The sequence below is a fragment of the Prunus mume genome, unplaced genomic scaffold (genome assembly GCF_029339155.1).
Source record: "Prunus mume cultivar Tortuosa unplaced genomic scaffold, ASM2933915v1 scaffold26, whole genome shotgun sequence".
NCBI classification, from domain to species: Eukaryota; Viridiplantae; Streptophyta; class Magnoliopsida; order Rosales; family Rosaceae; genus Prunus; species Prunus mume.
In genome coordinates, this window is record NW_028296572.1 from 93,556 (window position 1) to 120,372 (window position 26,817).

The 26,817-nt window shown below is 38.0% G+C and overlaps 4 pseudogenes across 1 annotated transcript; 2 read left to right on the forward strand and 2 right to left on the reverse strand.

The window, feature by feature from the left end:
- The first annotated feature begins 2,619 nt into the window (after positions 1 to 2,619).
- On the forward strand, positions 2,620 to 2,982 carry LOC148914262 (secreted RxLR effector protein 161 pseudogene; annotated as a pseudogene).
- Positions 2,983 to 5,898: 2,916 nt separating this feature from the next.
- On the forward strand, positions 5,899 to 6,857 carry LOC148914263 (uncharacterized; annotated as a pseudogene).
- An 870-nt stretch (positions 6,858 to 7,727) lies between these two features.
- LOC148914264 (uncharacterized) lies at positions 7,728 to 10,161 on the reverse strand (annotated as a pseudogene). Its single transcript, XR_016123124.1, has 5 exons — positions 9,331 to 10,161; positions 8,981 to 9,213; positions 8,635 to 8,721; positions 7,938 to 8,160; positions 7,728 to 7,856 (listed from the first exon to the last, which is right to left on the reverse strand). The product of XR_016123124.1 is annotated as an uncharacterized LOC148914264 (transcript).
- Positions 10,162 to 11,361: 1,200 nt separating this feature from the next.
- LOC148914265 (uncharacterized) lies at positions 11,362 to 11,987 on the reverse strand (annotated as a pseudogene).
- Positions 11,988 to 26,817: the final 14,830 nt, after the last annotated feature.

The following is a 26,817-nucleotide window of genomic DNA, read 5'->3' on the forward strand; positions in this document are numbered from 1 at the left end:
ATGTTAATACTGATGCACTTGCTATTTCTTCTTCTAACTTGGTTTCAGATTTCAAGTGCTCATATCATATGTGTTCAAACAAATCTCGGTTTGACACGTATGAGTTGGATAACCGGGGTGAAGTTGTCACGGGGGATGGCTCGGTTTGTAAAGTTGAAGGCACATGTACTATCAAGGTGAAGATGCATGATGGTGTGGTTATGACATTGAGTATGGTTAGGTACATACCAAAGTTGAGGAAGAATCTCGTCTCCCTCGATACTTTTAACAAGAATGGCTATTCCTACAAAACCATAAGAGGGAAACTTATAGTCTAAAAGGGTTTACTTGTGATTGTGAAGAGAGAGATTACCTAACTGTCTATATCAACTATGTGGTGCAATGGTGACTGGTGGAGCAGATATATCTACCAAGAAGAACTCAGAGGATGAGACTCAACTTTGGCATTTGAGACTATGAGATATGAGTGAGCGAACCATACAAGAGTTGTACAATCGGAAGCTTCTGAAGGAAGTGCAGAGTTGCAAACTCGAGTTCTGCAAATATTGTCTCATGGAGAAGCAGTCGAATGTGACATTCAAGTAGTAAGACAAAGAGAATAGTAGCATGGGAGTGCTTGATTATATTCACTTGGATGTGTAGGGACTCACTCCAGTCAAGTCATTGGGTGTAGCTCGCTACTACATCACGTTCTTGGATAATTTTTCTAGGAAGGTATGGGTCTATTTCATAAACGAGAAATACGAGGTTTTCACAAAATTCAAGGAGTGGAATGAGGCAATAAAGAACCTTAAGGGAAGGAAGATCAAGATCCTAAGGAGTGATAATGGAGGAGAATATAAAGATAGCAAATTTCTTGAGTTTTGGAAGAGCAAGGGTGTCAAGTGACATTTTACCATGAAGAAGACACCCCAACAAAATGGAGCCATGGAGAGGATGAATCGAACTCTCATAGAGCGTGAGAGGTGCAAGAGGACTCATGTCGGCTTGCCCAAGGCATTTTGGGCAGAGGCGGTTAATCACGCTTTCTATTTGGTTAACCATCGCCATCGAAGTATATCTTGATTTCAATTGTGCAAAAGAGGTATGGTCTAAAAAATCTATTGAGTATACTACTCTTAAAGTATTTGGATGCAATGTCTATGCTCCCATACCTAGTGACGAGAGAACCAAGTTGAAACCGAAGTCCCTTGAGTGCATATTCCTCGACTTTGAGAGCGGTGTGAAGGGTTTCAAGCTATGGGATCTAGTGAACCAGAAGAAAATACTCAACAGGTATGTAGTGTTTGATGAGAAGAACTTGCTCATGATCAATGTCAAGAAACGGGAGGTGATGGAGGATGTTGTTGGAGTAAAGACAACCGTTACAATTCCATCATGGAGGGTGCTTGGGTATACTCCACAAGTGCAGCCGATTGAAGATGTTCATAAGGTGGTGAAGTTCGATACTGAGGTGGAGGAAGTTGAGCAACAACATCAAACTCAAGAAGAAGGTAAAGAAGACGATCGGAATCAGGTGGAGCCCCCAGCATTTGCTAGGTCCAGGCACAAGAGAACCATGAAACCCCCTAAATGGTTTGGATGGGAGATAGACACAGTTCACTATGCTTTAAACATGAGTGAAGGGATCCAACCACGTTCCATGAAGCAGTTAAGAGTTCATATTGGAAAAGTTGGATGGGTGCTATGATGGATGAGATGGAATCTCTACACTGGAACTCCGTTTGGGAGTTGGTTCCTAAACCCAAAGATCGAAAGATGATCAGCTGCAAGTGGGTGTTTAGGAAGAAGGAAGGGATACATAAAAAAGAGCTAGCTAGATTCAGGGCTCATCAATTGGCCAAATGGTACTTACAAAAGGAAGGAGTCAATTAAGATGAGATCTTCTCCCTGTTTGTGAATCATACTTCTATACGGTTGTTGCTATCCATAGTGGCACAATGGGACATGGAGGTGGAGCAAGTGGATATGAAGACGGCATTCCTCCATGGAGACTTGAAGGAAGACATCTACATGATTCAACCTCAAGGGTTCATTGAAGCGAGTATGGGAAATCTAGTTTGGAGGTTGAATAAGTCTCTGTATGGGCTCAAGCAATCTCTAAGACAGTGGTACAAGTGCTTTGACACCAATATGATGTGGATTGGGTATTGAAGATGTAAATTGGGTTGTTGTGTGTACTCTCATGTGTTCAAGGATGGGAAGATCATCCTATTGCTACTCTATGTGGATGATATACTAATCGCGTGTCAAGAGATGTCAAAGGTCCAAGAATTGAAGACTTTGCTTAGAAACAAGTTTGACATGGAGGATCTTGGTGCCGTACAAAAGATCCTAGGAATGGAGATAAGGAGAGACCGAGATAACGGCAAGTTGTGTCTATCACAAGGCAAGTACATATCTAAGGTACTTGAGAAATTCAACATGTTGGATTGCAAGCCTGTGTCTACTCTTTTGGCGAAGCATTTTAGCTTAAGTGCTCAAGAATGTTCTTCTAGTGACAAAGAGAAGGATGAGATGAGTAAAGTTTCGTATGCAAGCACGGTAGGGTGTCTCATGTACCCAATGGTTTGCACACGCCCCAACTTAGCTTAAGCGATTAGTGTGGTCTCAAGATACATGGTGAATTCGGGCAAACAACATTGGAATGCGATGAAGTGGATTCTCCAGTATTTGAAGGGCACTAAGAAGTTTGGGATCTTGTTTAAAAGACTACAAGGAAAGGCATGTGTGTCAGGCTATGTGGATTCAGATTATGCTGGGGACTTAGACAAGAGGAAATATACTACGGGATATGTTTTCACTAGTGGTGGAGGACCAGTTAGTTGGAGAGCAGAACTACAATCGGTTTGTGCCTTTTCTACTACCGAAGCGAAGTTTATGGTGCTAACAGAGGCTTCTAAGGAAGCAATATGGCTTCGAAGATTGTCACATGAGTTGGGGATAGCTCAAGGCTTGGTGGTGGTTCAAAGTGAGAATTAGAGTGCTATATGCTTAGTCAAGAATCAAGTGTTTCATGGAAGGTCTAAGAATATTGATGTATGGTACCACTGAATAAGGGATTGGGTGAACGATGGGGATATTGCAATAAAGAAGGTTCATACATATGAGAACACTTTGGATTACTTGACCAAGCCATTCACAGCTGAGAAGTTCACACATTGTTGGAGCTTGCTCAATGTTGTTGCATGCTAAATATTGAGGTGGAGATCTTGGGAATTACTATAACAATTTCCAAGAGGTTTGAAGAGCTTATAGGGGTTAATGTTTTCACAAGGTGTTTAAGACTCGCCAAGATGGAGATTGTTGAAGTTTGGATCTCATAAAACAATTCGAATCAGGGAGGAGATGCAAAAGGCGACTAGTAGTTGGTTTCGAAACCAACCAATCACTTAAATCCTGGGAGCAACAATCGCAAGTACTGGAGTGAATTCAGTTTTTACTTAAGTTCTATGAACTATAAATAGACACTTTAGGGCTAGGTTTTCATAATGTGAGAAAACTAAGGTATCAAATTGGGTTTGAGCTAAGGGTGAGAGAAAAGAGAGCTACGGTTTGAGAGAGAGCAAAGGGGGTTCTTCATTGTAACCAAATGAACTCTTTCTTACTAGTGAATTTCTCAGGAATCATCAAAGATGACACAAACACAATGTCGAATCTCTATAAATTCTTGTATACTTTGTATGCGTGTTTACTTTTCGGTTTGTGTGCGTACTTTATCTTTGTGTGGCTTGTGTGCGGTAGTTGTGTAGTCCATTAACAACAAGGTCTTGGAGTGTTTTTTGCACAACATTATTTTCCATTTTGTTCAATAACCTTGAAAATACCCTTGGTGAAATAAAATATTAAGGAAAATTAGGTATTAGACATTATTAAGTTTACTAATTAGTAAGTGAGATATTAGGTATTTTAGTTTGGGTTTTAATACTTAAAAAAAAATAGCTATTTTAGATTAGGCCAAAGGCTGGCCCAGATTCGTTAGGTGATTTCTGTCTCCTTAGTTCGGTATTTCGAGCTCGCTTTGTGGCTCGATTTTGTTGCGCGATCTTGTGGCGTTCAATGCTAAACCCTATATTCTTCATTTCGTGATCAGATTTGATTTTAAGCTGCTGTTTGGTTGTAGAGATTTTTGGCATCCTAAGTTTTGAGGTATGAGTACTTTAGAACATGTTTTCGTTTATATCGACTTGTATGTTTATGGAATTTAGTTTTAGTACTTTTATCGTGGTTTCCTTTTGGTTTCTATTCGAATTGTTTTGATTTTCTCATAAACTACATCCGCTTGTTGTAGTTTTGGTAGAAACTGCATTGCGGTTTCTTGTTTCATAATTCGATTTCAGACTAATATTTGGAAGTCTATTGGAATTTTACAACTGCTCATGTACATTATTTACTGATTTAAATTATTTTCTGTTTTTGTTTGTTGTTTTGTTTGCATTTTCAAGGCTAATGGAGGTGTGTGTCATTGCCAAGTGCACATATAAGTCGGAAACCATTATGTTTTCAGTTTCATCAGAGTCATCCATGGTTGATATTTTGAAGACTTTGTGTCTAAGGTTTAAGGGTTTGCAGTTGGGTTGTTTTACGTTACGGTATTCGCTGCTTATCCGAGTTGTTTTCTAGAAACGGATAGCGATTTGGACATGATGAGGACATTTTTGTTTGTATCAAATGAGAAGAGTGTTGATATTTTAGTGAAGGATTTATCAAGCTGTGAATATAGTGGTGATTTTTGTGTAAATAAGGAGTTGATTGCATGTGAAAAGGCGAGTCGTCATGTTCTAGTATCTTGTCAAGACAGAAATGAATTTTAGGGCAGGTCGAAGATAGCAAGTGCTAAGCCTTTGTTGTCGAATGAGTGGGAGACGACATACATCATGTAGGCGAAGTTTGACGGTGGTGCAGGGAGTTCCGTTTGAAATTGTGCAAGTACGCTCTTGAAGTAGGATTTAATTTTTATATGCCGGCAATGATAAGAAACGGGTGGTTGCTATTTGTTCGAATAAGAAATTGGAGGGTTGTAGCTGGCGTGTTTATGCTTCTCGTTGTGAAGCTACTGTGTTTTGTAATTCGGACATTAAATAATGTGCATACATGTGTGGGTCGGATACGGAATCAAAGAGTAAGATGATGAAGTCTCGTGGTGTCCTCCTCATTGTGGACAGTGCAAAACCAGTGAGCCAGCTACTTGAGATTATACATGAGTTCAAAGATTATTATGGTATAGACATTTCATACTACCATGCATGGTTTGGCAAAGAGTTAGCTAAATTGAACGTTCACGGTGATGAGTCGAAGTCCTTCAACGAGTTAGTGTGGTATGCAGACGCCGTAAAGGAAACTAACCCTGGTTCTCTCTACACTCTTGAATGTGAAGCTGGAATTAATCGCTTAGACGGTTTTTTGTGTCGCTTTGGCGGTTGCATTGCTGGATTTCAATATTGCATACCCTTGTTGTTCGCTGATGCTACGCTTTTGAAGAGCAAGTACAAGGCGCCTTCTCCGTGCTTCCGGAAAGAATGGAACTCAAGGTATGGTTACTGTAATGTATTGCGATTCCATTTGTTGCAATTTTTAGCAAACGCATTCCAGCTTGTTTCATAATTCGATTTTCTTAATAATTTTTGTATGTCTGTGGGAATGTTGCAACGGTCATGAACTTAAATGTGTTTTAAACTTAGTTTTAGTACTTGGATCATGGATTTGCCTTTTGGTTTCCTTTCAAATTTGAGCAGATTTGTTTTCAAAAACTGCACTGCAATTTCCCTTTTTTGCTTATACTTGTGCTTTTGGTTTTGTTTTGCAGGGTTTTATCCTCTAGCTTTTGGAGTTGTTGATTCTGAGACGGAGGAGAATTGGACTTGGTTTCTTCAACATTTGGCTTCTATTTTGCTACCGATGGGGAGAGTGGTGACCTTTTTCTCGGATCGCAATCAAGGTTTGTTAAATGCAATGGGGTTTGTGTTTCCTGGATGGCCTCATTCTTCATCAAGTACTATCACCTCAAACAGAATTTGATATCGAAGTACCCGAAGTCAGGTTATGGGAAATTGCTCCAAGACCGTGTTATCAATTTATTTAGTAGGTGCGCATATGCTGTTACAGAGGAAGAGTTTACGGTAGCAATGGAGGAGTTGGTGATTGTTGGGAGTTCGAAAGTGAAGACATTTATATTTGATTTGTCTAGAGATCACTATGCAAACGCATATTTCAAAGGAATGCGGTATGGGGAGATGGCAAATAGTTTAGCGGAGTCATTTAATAATTGGGTTGGTGTGTTTCGAGATTTGCCGGTGCTACCTTTGATAGAAGGGATTCGACAGAAATTGATGGTATTGAATTCTCAACGACTAATTGAAGCGGAGAAGTGGACAACAATTTTGTGTCCGGAGATGCAAACTAGACTGTGGCAAAATTGCGGAGGCGGTAGGACTTGGGTAGTTCGTCGTTCTAGTTTCATTGTTTTTGAAGTATTTGCTGATTATTCTGTGATGGTTGATCTTGAGCAAAGGACTTGTTCTTGCCGTCTTTGGCAAATTGACGGTTTTCCTTGCACGCATGCGGTAGCTGCAATTCTAGCAAAGAAAGATTCAATTTATGATTACGTGGAGTGTTACTATAGGACTGACTTCTTTCGAAAAGCCTATGAGAGTCCTATTTTTCCTATTCGGATATTGGGAAAGGCTTGGACATCAATGCAATTTGTAGGAGTTGTGCTTCCGCCAATTACAAAGAGGCCAGCCGGAAGACCACCAACAAAGAGGATCAAAGCTTTTGGTGAATTTAAAAGGCCATTGAAATGCAGTCGGTGTAGTGTTACTAGGCATAATAGGAAGACTTGCAAGGCTGTGATATGAACATTCCTTCTCAGTTGACGATTGCTTACGTTAGATATGGTTTAGTGAATGTATAGTCAATTTCTGCATTGCACTTTTTGCAAAACCTCATTGCGCTTTAGTTGCTTTTAATTGGCTACACAGCTTCTAATTGGATATTATGATTCTTTTTGAAGTTAATGAAAATTATACAATTGTTTCATGAGTGGATATTCGCTTTTTGACCGCCATTGAATGCTTGTTTTCGATTTGAGCAGATTTTATACGTAAAACCGAGCTTCTTTTATTTGTTGCAGATTTTGAAATGAACTTGTCCTATAATTCAATTTCAGAATACTTTTGCTAGTCTATGGGAATGTTATAACTGCTCATGGAGTTAAATGTGTTTTGATATTAGTTTTAGTACTTTGATTATGCCTTTACCTTTTGAGCAAAGCAGTCAGATTTGACCAATCGCAGTAGCTTGTTCAAGACCAGTAAACTGCAGCGTAGTTTCTTGTTCGATAATTCAATTTCAGTAATAATTTTTGCAAGTATATTGGAATGTTACAACGCTGACCTACTTAAATGTGTTTTGAGCAAAGTACTTTGATTATGGCTTTGGCTCTTGGGTTCTTTTCACATTTTTTGAGCAGATTATTTATTTATTTATATAAACTCACCCGATCAGCTTTTAATTTGTTGCGATTTGACCAGAAAATTCAAAGGCAGCTTTGTTGTTTCCCTCTTTTGTGTTGCATCTGTTCCAAGATTATATTACAGTTTATATGTATAGAAATATGTTCTCATATACCATAACTAGAAATATTTACAAACATCCACAAGAATTAAGATACATATTGTCTTGAGTTAACAGCAAATCACTAGAGACGATTAATTACACAGTGTTTATGGTGTAGGAGTTTTGTGACAAATTGTGCTCGATATTCATTCATGAATTTCTTGTCCACACTTTTTGGAATGGGTTGTCCTTGTGCTATTTTATCCATGTAGAACATGACGAACATGCCGCAATCCAACCTGCAAATGAATACTGAGATTAGCTTTTGGTTTTGAATGATTTCAAATTGTAATGAATGGTTGAGTAGACACAATTCTTACGAAGATGAATTTTGTTGAGCACATTCTGTGTCATCCTCAAATGGAAACTGATATGGATTTTGCATAATCCAATTTAGAGTGAGTTCTTCATTTGGGGACAAATCAACCTGTGCAGGTGTAGGGGGCCCTTCTTTTTGCTTCACAAGTTTTGGTATTTTTTAGTTTCTAAGAACTCTTGTGCTTGTGGTCTGATATATTCTAGCCACCCTTCCACAATATTAACCTGTTTAAAGAAGAAGAAAAAAAGAGAAAAAGAAATGGTAATCAGTGCATTGCATATTATAGTTTTGGTCGAAATTAAGCAGTATATAATCTGAAGCGCATTGCTTTCATTGTGTTTCACGTCCTGAGAAATTAAGACAGTTTCATTCCACTTACAAAATTTTGAGCAATGTCAATACACTTTTCTTCTTTTCTAGATCCCAACGATCTAAGTGGATTGTAGTGTCTCCACTTTCGTTCAATTTTGTGAAATGTGAGAAGTGTAAAGTGGAACTCGAACTTGAAATGATCGGGAAGAGAACATTGCATTTCGAGTTTTCAAGTAAGTGTTCATCTGAGGCCCTATGCCAATTTGGTTCTAGAAAGGTTTGCATGTAAGCTGATATCATTGAATAGCAATTTGTTAGTATATATTTTTCAGCTATGATCACAGTGTCTGCTTTAAACAACTTTGAATTTTCAAAATAATTCTTACCCAAGTCCATGTAGACATGTACTGTGGACTATCTGTCTGCATGGGCCCTATTTTCTCCTCCTCTATTTGGATATAGGCCTCAATAACCTGTTTCACATTGATTGGAGAAAAATGGAATTATTAACGGGTAATATAGGTAGCACAAATAAAAAAAGCAGTGCAGTGTGTTTATAGAATTAGTATTTTATACTTACGTTTTGTGACAGTTCCAGGTCCCATACAATATCTTTGATATCATGGTTTGTCACTTTCTCACTATCGAGTCCTGCCTGAATTCACAAGATTAGTTTTAGTTTAATTGTAATTAAAAGATGAAAGAGTTGTTCATTTGGAATAGAGATATTACCTAGGTTGAGTACTTAAGTAGTATTCTTGAATTCTGTCCCTGTCCTCCTTTGGAATTTTCTGCCAAACCTTCTTTTGACCCCATCCTAGTTTTTTCTTTGTTGGCTTTTTTTGTCCTTCATCTTCATCATTTGATTCTTGCATACCTACAGGTATTGAATCATGAAGGCTCGTTCCTTTTGGGGGATCAAGAATTGGATTTGTGGCATCGGGCTGAGATGCCTCTTGTGTTAACTGCAGATCGAAAGAAAACTAATTAGAAACTCCATTTGATAAAACATAAACTGCAATGCAGTTTTCGTTTAATAAGCGAGAAAACATAAGCGGCGAACTGCGATAATTGCATACCACCTTCTGATTTTGAGGATCATCTTGTGTTGATTGCTCCTCGGAAGAGATAATCTTGAATTGTGGTAGTTCTTCATCATCCTTTTTTGCCTTCTTTTTTGGTTTCTTATTTTTTTCGTACACATAGCAAGATGCTTGAAGCCTCTTTCTTTCTCTATTCTTCAGCCTTAGTACTCTTGAAGGAACATCAGGTGTTGGAGCGTCTTGCTTCTTCTCTTCTTCTTTCTCTTCTTGTTGCTTCTCTTCTTCTTTCTTGTCTTCTTCTTTCTCTTCTTCTTCTTCTTCTTGCTCTTCAACTGGTTGTGTTGGTTGTGTTGTAGGCAGATCCATCTCCATTTCAAAGACTGTTGGGTCTGACAACAAGCTTTGAATTTCTACCTTGTACTTTTCTTCAATCTCCTTTTTCTTGGCAATCTTCTCCATGTCAATACGAGTTTCCTTGCCTTCCAATTCTGCAATCCTCCTTTTTAGATTTTGTATTTCTGAAGTTGAGCTGTAGATTCCACTGTCATGGTGGCAGTCACATATTCTTCATTATCTAATTTCTCTACGTATGTTGCCAACTTCGCTTCCACTCCTTTGATCTCTTTTCTCCTTGGATAAATATATCCCACAATTCCTTCATTTTCTTCTCACTGTCTTCATTTTTTCATCCTTCCACAGTTGTAATCTTTCTGGGCAAATGAAGCTAGGATCTTGACGTTGGTGATAGTTGATTTGGTCTGTCATGGACTTCACCAAGAGGTCTTGAATTGCAAGAGGTTCATTTCCAGCTTCATTCTCAAACATTTTCTTCTTTCCATCCTCTTTTAATTCTGGAGTTTGATCAGCATTATCAGGTTTTCCTTGGTCTTACTGCTTCCTCTGCTTCTCTTTGTTGTCCTTCATCTTCTTTTTCTTTTTTCTGCATATTGAACGGAAACTAATTAGAAACTGCACTGCATTGGAGGAAATGGAAACGCAATGCATAATTCTCTATTTAGAGATTCTTATACCTTGTCAAGAGGGTCTCCCTTTTCTCTGGTAGTTTTTCTCTTTTTATATGCTTTCAAAATACCTTGTACAATGAGATTGAATGATTCAAAAACTGCATTGGATAAAATACAAACTGCAATGCAGTTTGTCTTTCACTAAAATGCACAAAACAGAATATACCAGAAAATATGCATCAACTTGACATGAAATTGAAAGATCAACATAGTCAAAACAAGAACTACAAAACATAACAGAAACTACAGAACAACATGGCGTGAAATGAGCAACATTCAAGAAGCACAGAAATTGCAATGCAGTTTGTGGTTCACTACATTGGATAAAATACAAACTGAAATGTAGAAAACACAAACTGCAATGCACTGTATACTGATTTTAATTACCTTGTCAACAGTGTCTTCCTCTTCCCTGGTAGTTTTTCGCTTTTTAGGAGTTTTGAACATACCCTGTACAATGAGAATGATTTAGCATGAATTCACATTCAAGATACATTAAAGTAGAACAACATGCGATAAATTGCATACCTCGATGTCATTCAAGTCCTTTATTTGGTTGAATCTTGTGTGAAGTTCCACAAGACTCCATTTAAGAATGGCAGGAGTTTCTTTCTCCTTGCCCAGGATTGGTTGTATTATGTTTGTCCTCTCACACAGTAGAAACTGCACAGTTCAAAAACAAGATATATCATAAATTAGGTTGGAAGCTTAGGATAAAGCAGCGCATTGCACTAAAGGAAATCAGCGCATTGCCTAAAACTCAAAATGCATTGCATAAGCCACTGCTACTTACCAATATTAGGATAATGCAACCCGAAACAGCTCCTATAAAGCCTTCTCCTCCCTTCTTTGCTTTTGCTTTTGCTTTTGCGACCAAGGATTCATTCATGTAGGCTGAAACAGACTTGCCCAAGAATAGCTTGAAAGTGTGTCCAGATTCACACAGTGCTCAAATACTTTCCAATGCAAAGTAGACGAAGCGTTGGCAAAAAGGAATGTCATGCATAGGTGAATCAATATTATGCTGACCACCTCCTTGTCGTAGTCAACTTCTTCTTCTTCTTCTTCAGCTTCTTTCTTTTGCTTTGCCTTGGCCTTTTCTTTCTTCGGTTGGTTTGCCAATGAAATTGTCTTCAGTAATTCTGCTTCTACCAGATTTTTTGATGGTTTTCCCTTTTCTCCAAAGTGCCTTATTCTGAAGGTAGAAGTGTACCTATCATTGACAAGTTTGACTGATTTTCCTTTATTTGGCAGTCCTAGAATCTGAGTCACTGCATTGCCTGTGATTTTGAATGCTTCGGTGCCAAATTTGAAGGACTTTGTATCCGGATCAAACTTCTTAAGCAGCTGAACTAAGTCAAGGTCTGACTTATTCATGTTATTCATGTCAATCCTCTGGTTGTAAAACACCTCAATCAAGTTCCAGAATGGGGTGTTCTTGAGAAGCTTCTTCTGCCTTTCATTCAGCTTGTCTTTTCGTCCGTAATGATCTTTGTTGAAAGCGTTGACATTGCACCGAAATTGGACATAGTCTGGGTGCTTTGCTTTCCGATCATAGTTTGGCTTTGGCTTTGGCTTTGGCTTTGATTTACTCTTTTGAGCCATCATTTTGAATCTTCGTTTTGGTTGGTTTTGAGCTTCCTCCTTTTGTGGTGACATTTCTTGTGCCATTTGTGATCTGCAACAAGAAGGGATGAAAATATTATTAGGACAAGTAGAGATAAACTACAAGCAAACAGAAACTGCAATGCTTTGTGGTTCATCTGCAATGCAATTTGTCTTTCACTAAAATGCAAAAAACAGAATATACCAGAAAATATGCATCAACTTGACATGAAATTGAAACATCAGCATAGCCAAAACAAGAACTACAAAACATAACAGAAACTACAGAACAACATGGCGTGAAATGCACGTAAACTGCAATGCGTTTGCGGTTCATCGAATGCAAAAATAGAATATACCAGAAAATATACATCAACTTGACATGAAATTGAAAGATCAGCATAGTCAAAACAAGAACTACAAAACATAACAAAAACTACATAACAACATGATGTGAAATGGAAAGAAGTATAAATAATTTAGCAGAAACTACAATGCAGTTTCTGTTTTCTTTCAAATGTAAAATGCTTTGATGCTCTTTTGTGATTTTTCGGTTTTTAGAGGTTTTCAAACCAAAACTAAACCCAAAACCTAAACTACATTGCAGAATGACAGTAAGTAAAATTTCAGAACCCTAAAATCAAAGGCAAATTTGTGTTAGGGGTCATTTTCTTACGATTTTTCCCCAAGAGAGTGCTAAACCCTTCAATCGCCGCCGCCGGTCGTCGCTCGGTCGCCGCCGTCGCTAGTCGCCGTCGCTCGCCGTTTCGATTTTGGGGGAATAGGTTGGAACCGCCATTTGAAGAGAGAATGAAGAATCGGCTTCGATCGTTGGTGGTCTTCGATGCGATGGTCGCACGAATGGGTTGGTGGTCTTCGATGATCGTTGGTGGTCTGGAGGTTTCTGGAGGTGAAGTTGAAACGTCGCGCGAATGAGTTGTGATTCAATTTTGGTTTCGGTTGATGTCGTTTTGGTTCAGTTTTGGTTTGATGTCGTTTTTCAGTTTTTGTTTAAAACTAAATACTGAAAATGGCATATGTTGTAATTTTCATATTTTGTAATGGTATTTTTGTTACATTTTGGTTTTTTGCCTTTTGCTAATTAGACTAAATTGTATTTCTTTCTACTAAATTAGTAAACTATATTATGCTTTAAAACTAAAGCTCCCTTTTTATAAATACATGTCTAGAATTGGGTTCATTTATAAATTTGTATTCTTTTTAGAGTGCTGCTAAACGAACCCTAAAATTAACTGAGTACACCCTACTATAAAATTATATATTGAATTACTGATTTACCCTAATATAAAATGACCAAAAAGAATATATGGAATTGACATCCCACTCAAGGTTGCAGATACTATGCTGCCATGTACTGTAAAAGATGAGGATGACTCAACAACTAGTCACCGGAGACTCTTATGGTATGACCGAAGATCTTTAGTTGCTGCCTCTGATTATAAATGCAAGACTGTAAGTATATCCTCTTCCTTGGACTCAAGCAGTTTGCTTGACAGTAGAGAATTGGTCATAAGATGATTAAGAAAGTGAAATATCGTATATATTTTATATCTTTTTTCATATTGAATTCGTGAGTGGTAGCCATGTATGGATTGAACAATTGATTTGCTCTGTACCCTAAGGGTTGGTTCAATGCCCATGAGGCCTAAAAACTAAGTTATCCATTACGTTTGGCACCGGGGCCCTGCATATACTATAAGGAGTAGTGGGTGCTGTAAGAGGCTGCATGGCTCAAGTTGCGAAAGAAGTAAAAAAGAAGAAGAAGAAAGTGGAATAATTCTGCTGACATCTAACCAAACTAAAATTGTAAGAGTAACATCACCATAGATGAGTTCTTTGAAAAATTTCAATATGATTGGACAGGTGGGGATGTATTTTGGACAAATAATCAAACTGAAATTTGATCTGGCTAAACTTGTTCATCCCTTAACCAATTCAATGTATAATACTTTTTAACACTAAGTAAAATGAATTCATTAGTATGTAGCTGAGTCCTAGTGAGTTAGCCCATGGATCTGCAACGTTAAGATTTTCCAAGAATTTCACCCTCTCCACGTTTCTGTTATATTGTTCTCTGTTTAGGTGAACACTTTTCTAAATCAAAGATCGTCTATATAGTTTTTTTTTATCACCATATGAACTAACAAGCAGTCATGTGGATGATAGCTAATCTATTAAAAAATCAACTATAAAATAATACTACAAGTATTAGGGTGTACCAGGGGTATTTTTGGTAGTTCCATAGGGTGTACTTACTTAATTTTACATTTTAATTAAAATATTAGAGTGTACTTAGATCATAGAGTGTACTCAGTTAATTTTAAGTTCGTTTAGCAGCACTCTTCTTTTTATTCTCTCTATTTTTTTTCCCTTTAATGAGAAACCTCCCACGTTCTCTTGCTTCTTCACCTTCTGCGCCTTTGCAAACAGAAGAACTATCGGAGCTCGCATCAACCAACCCCAATTCTCTCTCTTTTTCTCTCTCTCTCTCTCTCCCATCGCAACCCACCTCCACATCCCCTTTTTCCCCAGTTCTCCTTGTCCCCTTTTGACTCTTTTTTTATTATTTATTTATTAAATTTAATCAGGAGAGCTTCAAATAGAGGCTTCAGCAAAGGTGTTCTCCCAGGCACGCCGCACATCCTTTTTTATCTTGACAAGCCAGTGATCTGGGTTTGTTTGGTTGAAGAAATTAAGTAACCCCATGAGGAACCAGAGCAAATAGAAAGGACTCTCTGGGTCAATTGATTGGGTGTTCAATTGGGTATTGTTGTTGGTATCGATACAGTTGGTGGTGGTGACAGTGAGGTTGAGCGATGACAGTGCGATGGTTTAGTTCGGACTCGCGAGTTCAATATAGCGAGGGTGTTACATTGCAAACCAGTTTTCAAGCTCGTTAAATTGGAGGAGCAAATGAGGGGGATTTTTCACTGGTGGACTATATAATCTCATTTAGAACAACTCCAGCAAGGAGCTGGGCTGGGGGGGAAAAAATAAAAAACGAAGTTTCCAGCGGTGAGCTCAGGCCCGGGCAAGGGGTGGATTTTTTTTACCCAGCGTGCACTGACGTCAGCGCGACGCAGAATCCACGGTTGGAAGCCACGTGTCACGCCCCCAGCGCTCCGATTTGCTTCTCCAATCCTCATCCAACAGCTGTCATTTTTCATGTAATAAAATTATGAAAAAAAATCAAAATTTTTTTTAAAAAATACTAAAAAGTTCTGATTTTTTTAAAAATAAATACCTATCAATACTCTTCACTTTCAACACCAATCCTCATACATTTTATTATACTTCTACTATGACTCTACCTTTTATTCACTCTTTACTCAACATTTTCCTCTCTTTCACCTTGTATTTTTATTTCTTATTTTTATGGCTTCTTCTATCGAAACCAGAGGGGCTTAGAGCACCATGAAAGATGTTTCTTTATGTGAGGCTTGACTCCAAGTTTGTCATTGTCCCGTGACAGGCAATGAGATGAAATTTTTCCATATGTGGAAAAAAATTCGTGTCGAATTTTGCGAAAAAATTCCAGGATCGACTTGTACGGAAATGGCATTGTCGAGTAGGTAGAAAATTCTTAATAAAGAGTTGGGAAATGGAGAGATGCCTTGGCAAAAGCGATGGACAACTATAGAAGCGGGGAAAATCGTACTAACGAGGGAAGTATTTTGTAATTTTTGTTTTATTAAGTTTAATATCCTAATATATATATGTTGTTAATATTTATTGCATTTTCAATATTTTGTTAATATTTCTTGCATTTTAAATATTTTGTTAACATTTCTTGCATTTTCAATATGTTGTTAATATTTCTTGCATTTCCAATTGTTTCTTCATATTTCTTGCACTTCCAATTTATTTGTAAGGTTAATTGCATTTCCTTTTTTTTTTGTTACTTGCATATCCAATATATTTTAAATATTTCTTGCATTTCCATTTTTTTAGTAAATAGATGATTCAAGCACAGATGTGGTTCGGTGCAACCGGGGGTGGCAAAAAAAGTTTCAACCATCATGAATGTTGGGAGGTGGTGAAATATTGTAAACGCTTCATAATTATTCCCACGGGTCCCGCCGTTGTGTTAAACGAGACGCCACTCCGTGATTCAACGACATCGGATTCACCTCTCGATTCCCCTATGAGTCAAGACTCACCCATTGAAAAGGAGCCGAGGCCCATTGGCCGAAAGGTTGCGAAGGCAAAGAAAGCGGGTAATTCAAGCAATAATAATTCAAAGTTTTTGGAGGAAATTGCAAGGCAGAACGCCGTAAGAATTGAAATGGAGCAGAAACGCCAAGATATGGAGGTGGCAATTCAAGCCGAGTGTGCACGAGAAAGGGATTATTTGCGCAAAAAAGATATGGAGAAGACGAATTGGGAAACCATGGCGATGGATACAAGCCATATGTCCCTTGAAACAAAACAATATTGGAAGCTAGAACGAAGGGATATTATGAGAAGAAGACTTTTCCAGGGATGATGGGCCTAGCAACACAGATTGGTTAAATGATCAAAACCATTAAATTAGTTGGCATACCTTTTATGTATTTTTATTTTTCACGTTTTCTATTAAAGTTGTTGTACTTCATGTATTTATTTAAGTAGTAGTAATTCTTAATGACTTGTATTGGATTTCTTTATTTAATAAACAAAGCATTCAATAAAAGAACTTTTTATTCAACATATTCCATACATCAAACAAAACATAATTAAAATTAAAGAAAACTACAAACAAGGCACAATAATAATAACAAACCACAACCAACCAAACCATAATAAATAAAAAACAATACAACCAAACCATAACTAAATAAAACATAACCAAAGCATCTATGCTCCATCATTCATCTTCATTGCCTTTCACTGCCCATAAATGCTCCATCAAGTCAAGTTGACGTCTTTCATGAATATACGAAGATTGCATCTTTGTATATCGATCTATCATCCGGGTCATGAAACGACCGTCCCTCACCAACGGTTCCAGCTCAAACGGTTCTCCACTTGGCCCCATTGGCCTTTCATAAATCCGGGTCAAGGCCGTGTTCATTGGATTCGATTCGTAGACCTCTAAATCATCATAATCGTACTCATCCTCCACAATCATATTATGGAGGATGATGCAAGTCATCATAATGCTTCTGAGGATCTCCTCATCAAACATACGGGCCGCACCTCGAATAATCAACCACCGAGCTTGAAGGATGCCAAAACACCTTTCGACATCTTTCATGTATCCTTCTTGATAGGTAGTGATAGGATTTTTAGTACCTGCGCAAACAGGGTTAAAATCACTAAAAATACTTGCAAGAATACAAGGTAATTGTAGTATAAATGCTCATGCAAGGTCGTTGTCCCCAAAGATTGTTTGACTAATCTGTAATTAAACTAACTCTTAATTAATAACTAAAATAGATTTTATCAAAGATTTGAAGTTTATGAATTTGAAAAGATTAAACTAACAGTAAAAGAAAGCTGAAAGTTGGGAAATAATAACAGCAAAGAAGAGAAATGATTTCTTTTTAAAGACTAACAATTTAGAGAAAACTAGGGTTTAGCCAACACCGTCGCAATCCTATGCAATTCTATCAATTACTTATGAATTTCCACATATATGCTTTGAAGGTTTGGTTTTCCTAATGCATATTTTCCTTGTGATGTTCAAGCGAAAACGCATATATCTAACATGCAATCTGTCTGTGATGTTCGGATCAAATATAAACATGCAAGACTCATTAAGCTTTGTGAAAACCCTTTGAAAAATCATGCAACCCTTAAGAGCGTGATGTTCGCCTTAAGTGAACTTACAATTACTAATCACAAGAAGCCCTCCTCAATTTCAGGGTGATGTTCCAACAGAAATTGCATCAAATTACTTGTCTACATATCCTAATGGTGATCAGTCATTAAAATAGATAGATAGTTTTAAACACAGTGATTAATAATTCAAAGCAAACATGCATCCATTCATAAGCAAATTAATAAAACTACATATTCATGCTAAGGCTTACGGCCTCGCCCTAGCAAAAGGAATTAGTTACACATAATCATAATTGAAATCCAAGAAAATATCATTCGAATGAATAAGAATGAAAACACCTGAAAGTAGCGAAAATCCAAAACCCTAGCAATTGCTCCAAAAGCCAAAAAGAAGTTCTAAAAGGAGATCCTCTAAATTGCTGTGAAAAGAAGCTTAAATACCTCCTAAAACCTAGCTACCCAATCCCCACAAGGAAACTAAGTTAAAATAAAATAAGACTAGGAAATAAAGTCCAAATTGGATTAGGAGAATCTGCCCAAATCTGCCCAGCCACGTTTTGGTCTCAAATCTTCTCCAAATCTGGCCCAAGATAGCTCGTCTTAAAGATAAAAATATTCCGAACACTTCTCCAGAAGGCCATGAACCCATCCGAGGTCATCTTTGGCTCCAAAAACGCAATAAAAGCCCAAAACATCACTGTTCCAGCATGGCGCACTGCTCCTTTATTTATTCGCCAGGAAATCATCGCTTGGTGGAAAAGTCTGAAATTCTGACACGATCAAGCTAAGTGACTCACGAACGTCCTCCAACTGGAATTACTCCAAAATTCGTCCATTTGATTATGTTTTGCTCCGGAGGAAGTCGAAAACCCTATATTGGAAATATAATTCAAAGTATCAAAATTCTTCCAAAATATTAACCAAAATATACTAAGAATAGGGTTAAATATATAATATAAAATCGACTCATCAAAATACCCCCAAACTTAGCTCTTTGCTTGTCCTCAAGCAAAACAAGACTCAAACAACAATAAAAACTTAACAAACTAGACATCTGGCTAACACTTTAACCAGAACAAAATTTCCACCTTCAAGTTGCAATCCATAGCAAATTTTAAAAACTAGAACATCTGTTCAAAAGATCCAATTAATCCCATCACAAAGTCTAAGCTATTTAGAATCAATTAGAAAAGAATTCACAAACTTCCTTCGGTGTAAAGTGAACCATCATAGTTAAAGAGACTCGACTAAAACCCTTACATCTCATCACTTTTATTCATACTTCACACATTTCTTTTTCTTTTTCTCCTTTTTTTTTTCTTTTTTTCTTTCAGTAACAGTAGTGGTTGTGCAATGTTGGTTCCCTTAAGCTTTCGATTCAACCCATGTAGCGAGCTTTAGGTCAATGACTCCCAAACAACTAAGGCTTTAGGGCACTAGGTGTAGAACACCCCTAAGGACTTATTAACTCAAGCTGAAAAGGCTACGAAACCAACTAACCACCCTGCCTCATGCCAAAAACTCTACCATTTAACTCGAGAATCACTGCTGATTAGGCAGGACTGGCCCGATTACTAGGCAAAGCTTCGGGTGAGGCAATTATTACTTTATAACACATACTAACTTATTTATATATAACAAAAATTAAAACACACTGGGACAAACAATAAGTATTTCAATCGTACTCCCCACAAACCATGTTGGTGTGATGTGCAAATTTCAAAGTATAATTCATGAATTAGTGTCTAAGCAACAATAAACAGAAAAGACTCTATTGTGGGACGAATCTTCACCATGTCTATTTATTCTAAAGTTTAAAATAATCTATGGATATTAACTTAAAAACGAAAATTTTAAACAAGACTCAAAAAAAATAAAAATCTAAAATTTACTTTCCTACCCCCAAACTTAAATCACACATTGTCCTCAAGGTGTGGAAAATAAGCAAAAGAAACAAGAGTAGACCAAACAACTAAATCCTAGAAAATGGAAATAAAAAATAAAGAAAACACTCTAGGAAAAGAAATTAGGAAAGCAAAAGAGAAAAACAAAAAAAATAAAATAAAATAAATTAAGGCAGAAAATGAGAAAAACAATAAAAGAAAATAAATAGGAAAGAAAATACCCAGAAATTTGACATCCCAGGGGTTCGAAGGCAGGACCAAGAGCGGGGATCTTGCAACGACAAGCTGACCAACTCGCACAAGTCCACACTTGTGTCATCATTGAGCAACAGATACAATATAACGGGGTGGTAGCTGCAGTGTCAGTTCCTTTTCACAAACTGAGCTGTCCACTCCATCTCTTCTCCTGCTTCGTCATTTCTCACAAACCCAAAGTCCGCTTCTTCTTCTGGCAAAACCCAAACCAGCATCTCATATGCTACCTGCCAAACAAATTTTTCCTCTCCACAATAAAACTCCACTCCCACTCCATATTGTCTTAAAACCTTAGCCTTGTGAAAAATCGATCTTGAAAATTTGCCTCTCCCCTTTTCCAATTACTTCTGAGGTTCACCATACGACAACATCTCTCAATCGCCACCCTTGTCGGTTGCTGGGCGCGAATGGGTTCAAGGCTAGATGCTTGGAAAAAGGGAGATGTGGGTTTGTGTATTTGAGTTGGGTCAAAGAACCAAATATGTGCGCAGGTGCCTTACCCCCAATTTTCGCAATGAAATTGACCCTATACTGTGATGCGCTTGAGCGAGTGATGGAAAATGCAATTCTTGGCACGTTTAGCAGCTGCCCATTTATCCTTCCCCTCTCTCGCTTCTGCATTCTCTAAAACTCAAGAGCTGTCTCACTCTGTCAGCCATTTCACACCAGCGTCCATTATGGCAAACTTGCCATCTCACCGCAACAATGCCTTCCGATATCCATCTGAAGGTAAGAGTAATTCCAGAATTTGTTTTGGGTCCTGATCTGTAAAGATGTGCGATATGTAGAGATGTGTGTTCTTGGTCCCTGCAGGTACTCATATTGGTGCTCGCTGTGTAAGGTCTGCGGATACAAGAGAGATTCACGGGAAAGAGGGCAATAAACACACAAGCTCAAAGGACAAAACAACACAAAGCCCTGAGGACCCCCAATCCGTGCATCTCATAGGTATAATTTCGAATCCCTGCAAATTATGTTGTTGGAAATTTGGTAGACTTGCTGCTGGGTGCAGGATTCCAGCCTAGGATTTTTTTTTGCTTTTGATGTTTGCTGCTGATTGTTGTGCCCTGCATTGGATCAATGATGCATTAGGAGTAGAAAGAAAATAAAAAAAACATCTAGTTAAAGAAAACAACCAAAAAAAAAAAAAAATTTATTTTAATTTTTATTATTTTGTTGAAATTAAAAGGATTAAAGAGTTTAGAAAAATTGGGTTGCCTCCCAATGAGCGCTTTATTTTAAGTCTGTAGCTAGACTTTGCAGAAGCCTGGTGGTCAAATCACCGGTTCCTTCAGAGTCACCGACTTTGCATCAAGCAAACGGCGCCTCCAAGTAGTGTTTGAGTCTATGACCGTTTACTTTAAACTCGAAACCGGTCTTCCCATTTGTAATATCCACAGCGCCGTGTGGATAGACTTTAGTAACATTGTAAGGACCCTGCCACCTAGATTTTAATTTTCCAGGGAATAACTTCAACCTTGAATTGAAAAATAGAACTTTCTGACCTGGCTGAAACTGTTTTCGGAGAATTTTACTGTCATGGAATGCTTTTGTTTTCTCTTTGTAAATCTTTGAACTTTCATATGCGTCATTCCGGAGTTCTTCCAACTCGTGCAATTGTAATTTTCTTTTTTCTCCAGCTGCATCATAGGCACAATTTAGCTCCTTAATTGCCCAATAAGCCTTGTGTTCAAGCTCCATAGGTAGATGACACGCTTTACCATAAACAAGCCGAAAGGGGGACATCCCAATTGGCGTTTTATACGCTGTTCTGTAGGCCCATAAAGCATCATTCAACTTAACACTCCAGTCTTTGCGGCTGGCATTGACTGTTTTCTCTAAGATGCGCTTAATTTCCCTATTAGAAACTTCAACTTGCCCAGAAGTTTGAGGATGGTATGCAGTGGCCACCCGATGACTTATCCCATATTTAGTGAGCAGTGCAGACAAACATTTATTTAAAAGTGCTTTCCCCATCACTGATAATCGCTCTAGGTGTCCCGAAACGTGGAAAAATAGTGCCTTGGAGGAATTTCAGATACCACAGATCCTTGATTTGTTGGTGCTGCAACAGCCTCGACCCACTTAGAAACATATTCAACAGCCACCAATATGTACTGATTGCCATGGGATGACGGGAATGGTCCCATAAAGTCAATGCCCCAAACATCGAATAATTCAACAACCAAAATACTTTGCTGTGGCATTTCATTCCGCTTTGACTGATTGCCCACACGTTGACATCTATCACACGCCTGGCACCAAACATGAGCATCTTTAAAAATAGTAGGCCAATACAACCCACTTTGTAATATTTTAGCTGTGTCTGTTTTCCCCCAAAATGACCACCACAAGCATGCTGATGTGCGAATGTCAAAACACTGTCTTGTTCAGCCTCTGGAATACACTGCGAATAATCTGGTCCGCACAATACTTGTACAAGTAGGGTTCATCCTGAAATAGTGCTTCACATCAGATAAAAACTTCTTTTTCTGCTGGTAGGAAAAATCTGGATGCACCACACCCTTAACCAAATAATTAACAATATCTGCAAACCAAGGTGTGTTAATTTGGACAGCAAATAGCTGTTCGTCTGGGAAACTCTCACTCAATGGTAGAGAATCGCCTCCGTAGCTGCTGAAATAATTAATCTAGATAAATGATCAGCCACAACATTCTCACTGCCCTTTTTGTCTTTAATCTCTAGGTCAAATTCTTGAAGTAAAAGAACCCAACGAATCAATCTAGGCTTTGCATCCTTCTTAGACAACAAGTATTTTAGTGCAGCGTGATCCGTATAAATAATCACTTTAGCCCCAACCAAATAAGACCGAAATTTCTCTAGTGCAAACACAACAGCCAACAATTCCTTCTCTGTAGTTGCATAGTTAAGCTGTGCATCATTGAGAGTACGGCTTGCATAATAAATGACATGGGGAAGCTTATCTTTCCGCTGCCCTAAAACTGCCCCAACAGCATAATCCGATGCATCACACGTTAGTTCAAATGGCAAATCCCAATTTGGTGCAGCAATGATGGGTGCCGAAGTTAGGAGTGATTTCAACTTGTTGAATGCTTCTAAACAGGCCTCATCGAAAGTAAATGATGCATCCTTAGTCAATAAATTGCACAAAGGTTGGCTAATCTAGGAGAAATCCTTGATGAACCGACGATAAAAACCTGCATGTCCTAAGAAAGATCTCACACCTTTTACTGATGTAGGGGGTGGCAGCTTTGCAATAATTTCAATCTTTGCTTTGTCAACCTCAATGCCTCTATTAGAACTTGAATGACCCAAGACAATTCCCTGTTTCATCATGAAATGACACTTCTCCCAGTTTAGCACTAAATGTGTCTCTTGGCATCTCTCAAGAACTAATGATAAATTCTGTAAACATTGATCATATGAATCCCCAAAAACAGAAAAATTATCCATAAAAACTTCCACAATATTTTCGACCAAGCCAGAAAAAATACTCATCATACAACGTTGAAACGTAGCAGGTGCATTGCATAATCCAAACGGCATCCTCCTATAAGCATAAGTACCAAATGGACAAGTGAAAGTGGTTTTCTCTTGATCCTCTGGTGCAATTGGAATCTGATTATACCCAGAATAACCATCAAGAAAACAATAAAAAGCACGCCCAGCTAACCTTTCCAACATCTGGTCAATGAAGGGTAAAGGAAAATGGTCTTTTCTTGTCCCTGTGTTAAGCTTCCGATAATCTACACACATTCTCCATCCCGTAGTCAATCGTGTAGGAACTAACTCATTATTATCATTTTTCACCACTGTAATACCAGTCCGCTTAGGCACAACTTGAGTCGGGCTAACCCATTTACTGTCAGAAATAGGATAAATCATACATGCATCAAGTAATTTCATAACCTCTGATCTGACCACTTCTTTCATAATTGGGTTAAGGCGGCGTTGAGCATCAATTGGCTTCACATCGTCTTCCATTAAGATTCTGTGCATACATAGTGCTGGGCTGATTCCCTTGATGTCCGCAATTGTCCATCCCAATGCATCTTGATATTTTCTCAACACACGAAGCAATTTATCTTCCTCTGTATGTGTTAAATCTGCTGCAATTATAACTGGCAGCGTCTCTGCAGCTCCTAAATATGCATATTTCGGATGTTCTGGTAAAGGCTTCAGCTCCAGCTTTGGTGGCTGTTGTGCGGGCGGTTTAAGGGGCTGTTTAGGTTCCCCTAAACTCTCGTAAACATGTCTAAACTTTGGCAATACTGTTGGCAGACCGTTCAATGCGTGAATGTACTCAAGAACACCTTCATGTTCAGAATATGCCCCAAGTTCCTTTGTAAAACATGTAACAACTGATCTGTTTTTGAGCTGCCATAAAATCTGTCTTGAACCATACTGTCTACCATGTCAATACGCATGCAATCTTAACATTCCGTAGGTGTTTTGCGATCTCAAATAGATTAAATACCACAGATTGGTCTTGAACCCGTAGAGTCAATGTTCCAGCTTCCACATCAATTAAAGTCCTAGCAGTGGCCATAAACGGCCTCCCAAAATAATAGGTGTTTGAATGTCTTCATCCATGTCTAAAACCACAAAATCTGCTGGTAGATAAAGATTATCAACTTTATAATTAGATCTTCAATAACACCTCTTGGATAAGTAATTGAACGGTCAGCTAGTTGAAGTATCATTGATGTAGGCTTTAAATCTCCTTGCCCCAATCGCTGGAAAACAGAAAAAGGCATCAAATTAATACTTGCACCCAAATCAATTAAAGCACTTTTAAAATTAGAATTTCCAATAGTGCAAGAAATATTAAAACTCCCTGGATCTTTTTTCTTAGGTGGCAATTTGTGTAGCAAAACTGCACTGCACTGTTCATCAAAATGACTTTTTCCAAATCTAAAAGCTTCTTTTTGCTGCTGCAAACTTCCTTCAAAAATTTGGCATATGATGGAATTTTCTTGATTGCATCCAGTAACGGAATGTTGATTTGAACATTGGATAATGTCTGCATAAAGTCCTTGAGTTGCTGATCTTTTGCTTTTGGCTTCAAACGTTCTGGATATGGAATTGGGGCCTCATAAACACGCTCAGGAACTTGTTTTGGAACAGTTTCTGGATCTGCCCGTTTATGTTTTTCTGCAATTTTGGTAGGTTCTGCTGCTGCAAAATTTTCTATATTATCCTCCACTGCTTGCTGCTCATGTTCAATGCTATTTTCACGATTGTCATAACTTTTTCCACAACGTAGAGTCCGAACAACATTGCAATCTTCACGTCCATTTGGATTAGGAATCGTTTGACTAGGAAATTTGCCTTTGTCTCTGTCTGAAATCTGTGCAGCTAGCTGGCCAAATTGTTGCTCCAAATTTTTAATTGATGCTTCAACATTTTGAAATCTTTGATTGTTACCCTCGATGAATGATTGAGTTGTTGCTGCCAATTTAGCTAGTTGATCATCCAGAGATGGTTTGGAGGGAACAAAAGGTTTTGGGCATCTTTGGAATGGTTTTGCATTATTCATTGTCACCCCATTTGAAATTAGGATGATCCTTCCATCCTGGATTGTAATGATTGGCATATGCATCATTCCTAGGCCTTTGATAGCTGTTCATCATATTGACATGTTGTTCAACAAGCTCTGGGTAGGAGTCTCTATGTGGGCAGCCCATTATGTCGTGTGTAGCCATGCTGCAGAGATAGTGCAAATTGTTGCAGGTGGCTGCTGTGTAGAACTTGCCATCTGTTGTAGAATAATGTCAAACTTTGCATCAATTTTCTTCTCCATTTGTGCCATTTGTGCAGACATGTTAGGAGATCCTGCTAATAACTCAAAAATTCCCTTTTCTGTGAATGTTCTGCTGCCCATTGTTGAGATTCTGTAGCCATCATATCAAATAATTCAAATGCTTCTCTTGCAGATTTATTTGACAACGATCCTCCAGCTGATGCATTCACATGACTCTTAGATGTTGGATTAAGCCCATCAAAGAAAATATTCATCTGTGTATTCTGAATCAATATTAACATGTGGACACTTTATGTACATCTCTGTATATCTTTCCCATGCTTCATGAAACTCTTCATTAGGCTTCGTGTGAATGTCAAAATCTCTCTCTTGTAATTCAATGTCTTGGATCTTTGGATAATATTTGTTCGAAATTTTGTGTGTAACTGCTAAGTAGTAATGCTATTAGTGGTAGAGTAAATAACCAAGTTTCGCCTTGTCTTTCAAAGTGAAAGGAAAAAGACGTAACTTGATAGCTTCAGCAGAAAAACCCTAATCAAAATATTCTTGCAACCTACAATAAATTTTGCAATATGTATGTTCGCATCTTCATTGGGCAGCCCACGGAATGTTGGCAAAATCTCAAGCATGTGGTGCTTGATCTCGAACGAATCACCCTCTTCCTGGGTCGGATAGACTATACAATTAGGAACATAAGTGGCACGGGCTGCCAATGACTCTCTGAGTGGTCTACCTGCAGGTAATTCGACGCCATGTTACCCTCGTCTACAAACAAATTCTGCAGAAAAGTGCCTTGCAAAAATCCGAGCCTAATTAACTTCTCTTGTTATGCATGCAGAGTGTGCTGCAGTTACGGATCAAATGTATAAGATGTGCAGTTCGATCTTATGCGGACCATGCAGTTTCTGAATCGAAATAAAGAAAGCTTTCAAATTTTTTTTTTAATATTAATATTTTGACGAAAATTAAAAATATATATATAAATAAATAAATAAAACAGAAAAAGTGTAAACAAAATCAACTAAGAATATGATAAAAACAAATTAGTTAAAACAATCCCGAACAGCAGCCAATTTCTTGATAGGATTTTTAGTACATAAACAGGGTTAAAATCACTGAAAATACTTGCAAGAATACAAGGTAATTGTAGTATAAATGCTCATGCAAGGTCGTTGTCCCCAAAGATTGTTTGACTAATATGCAATT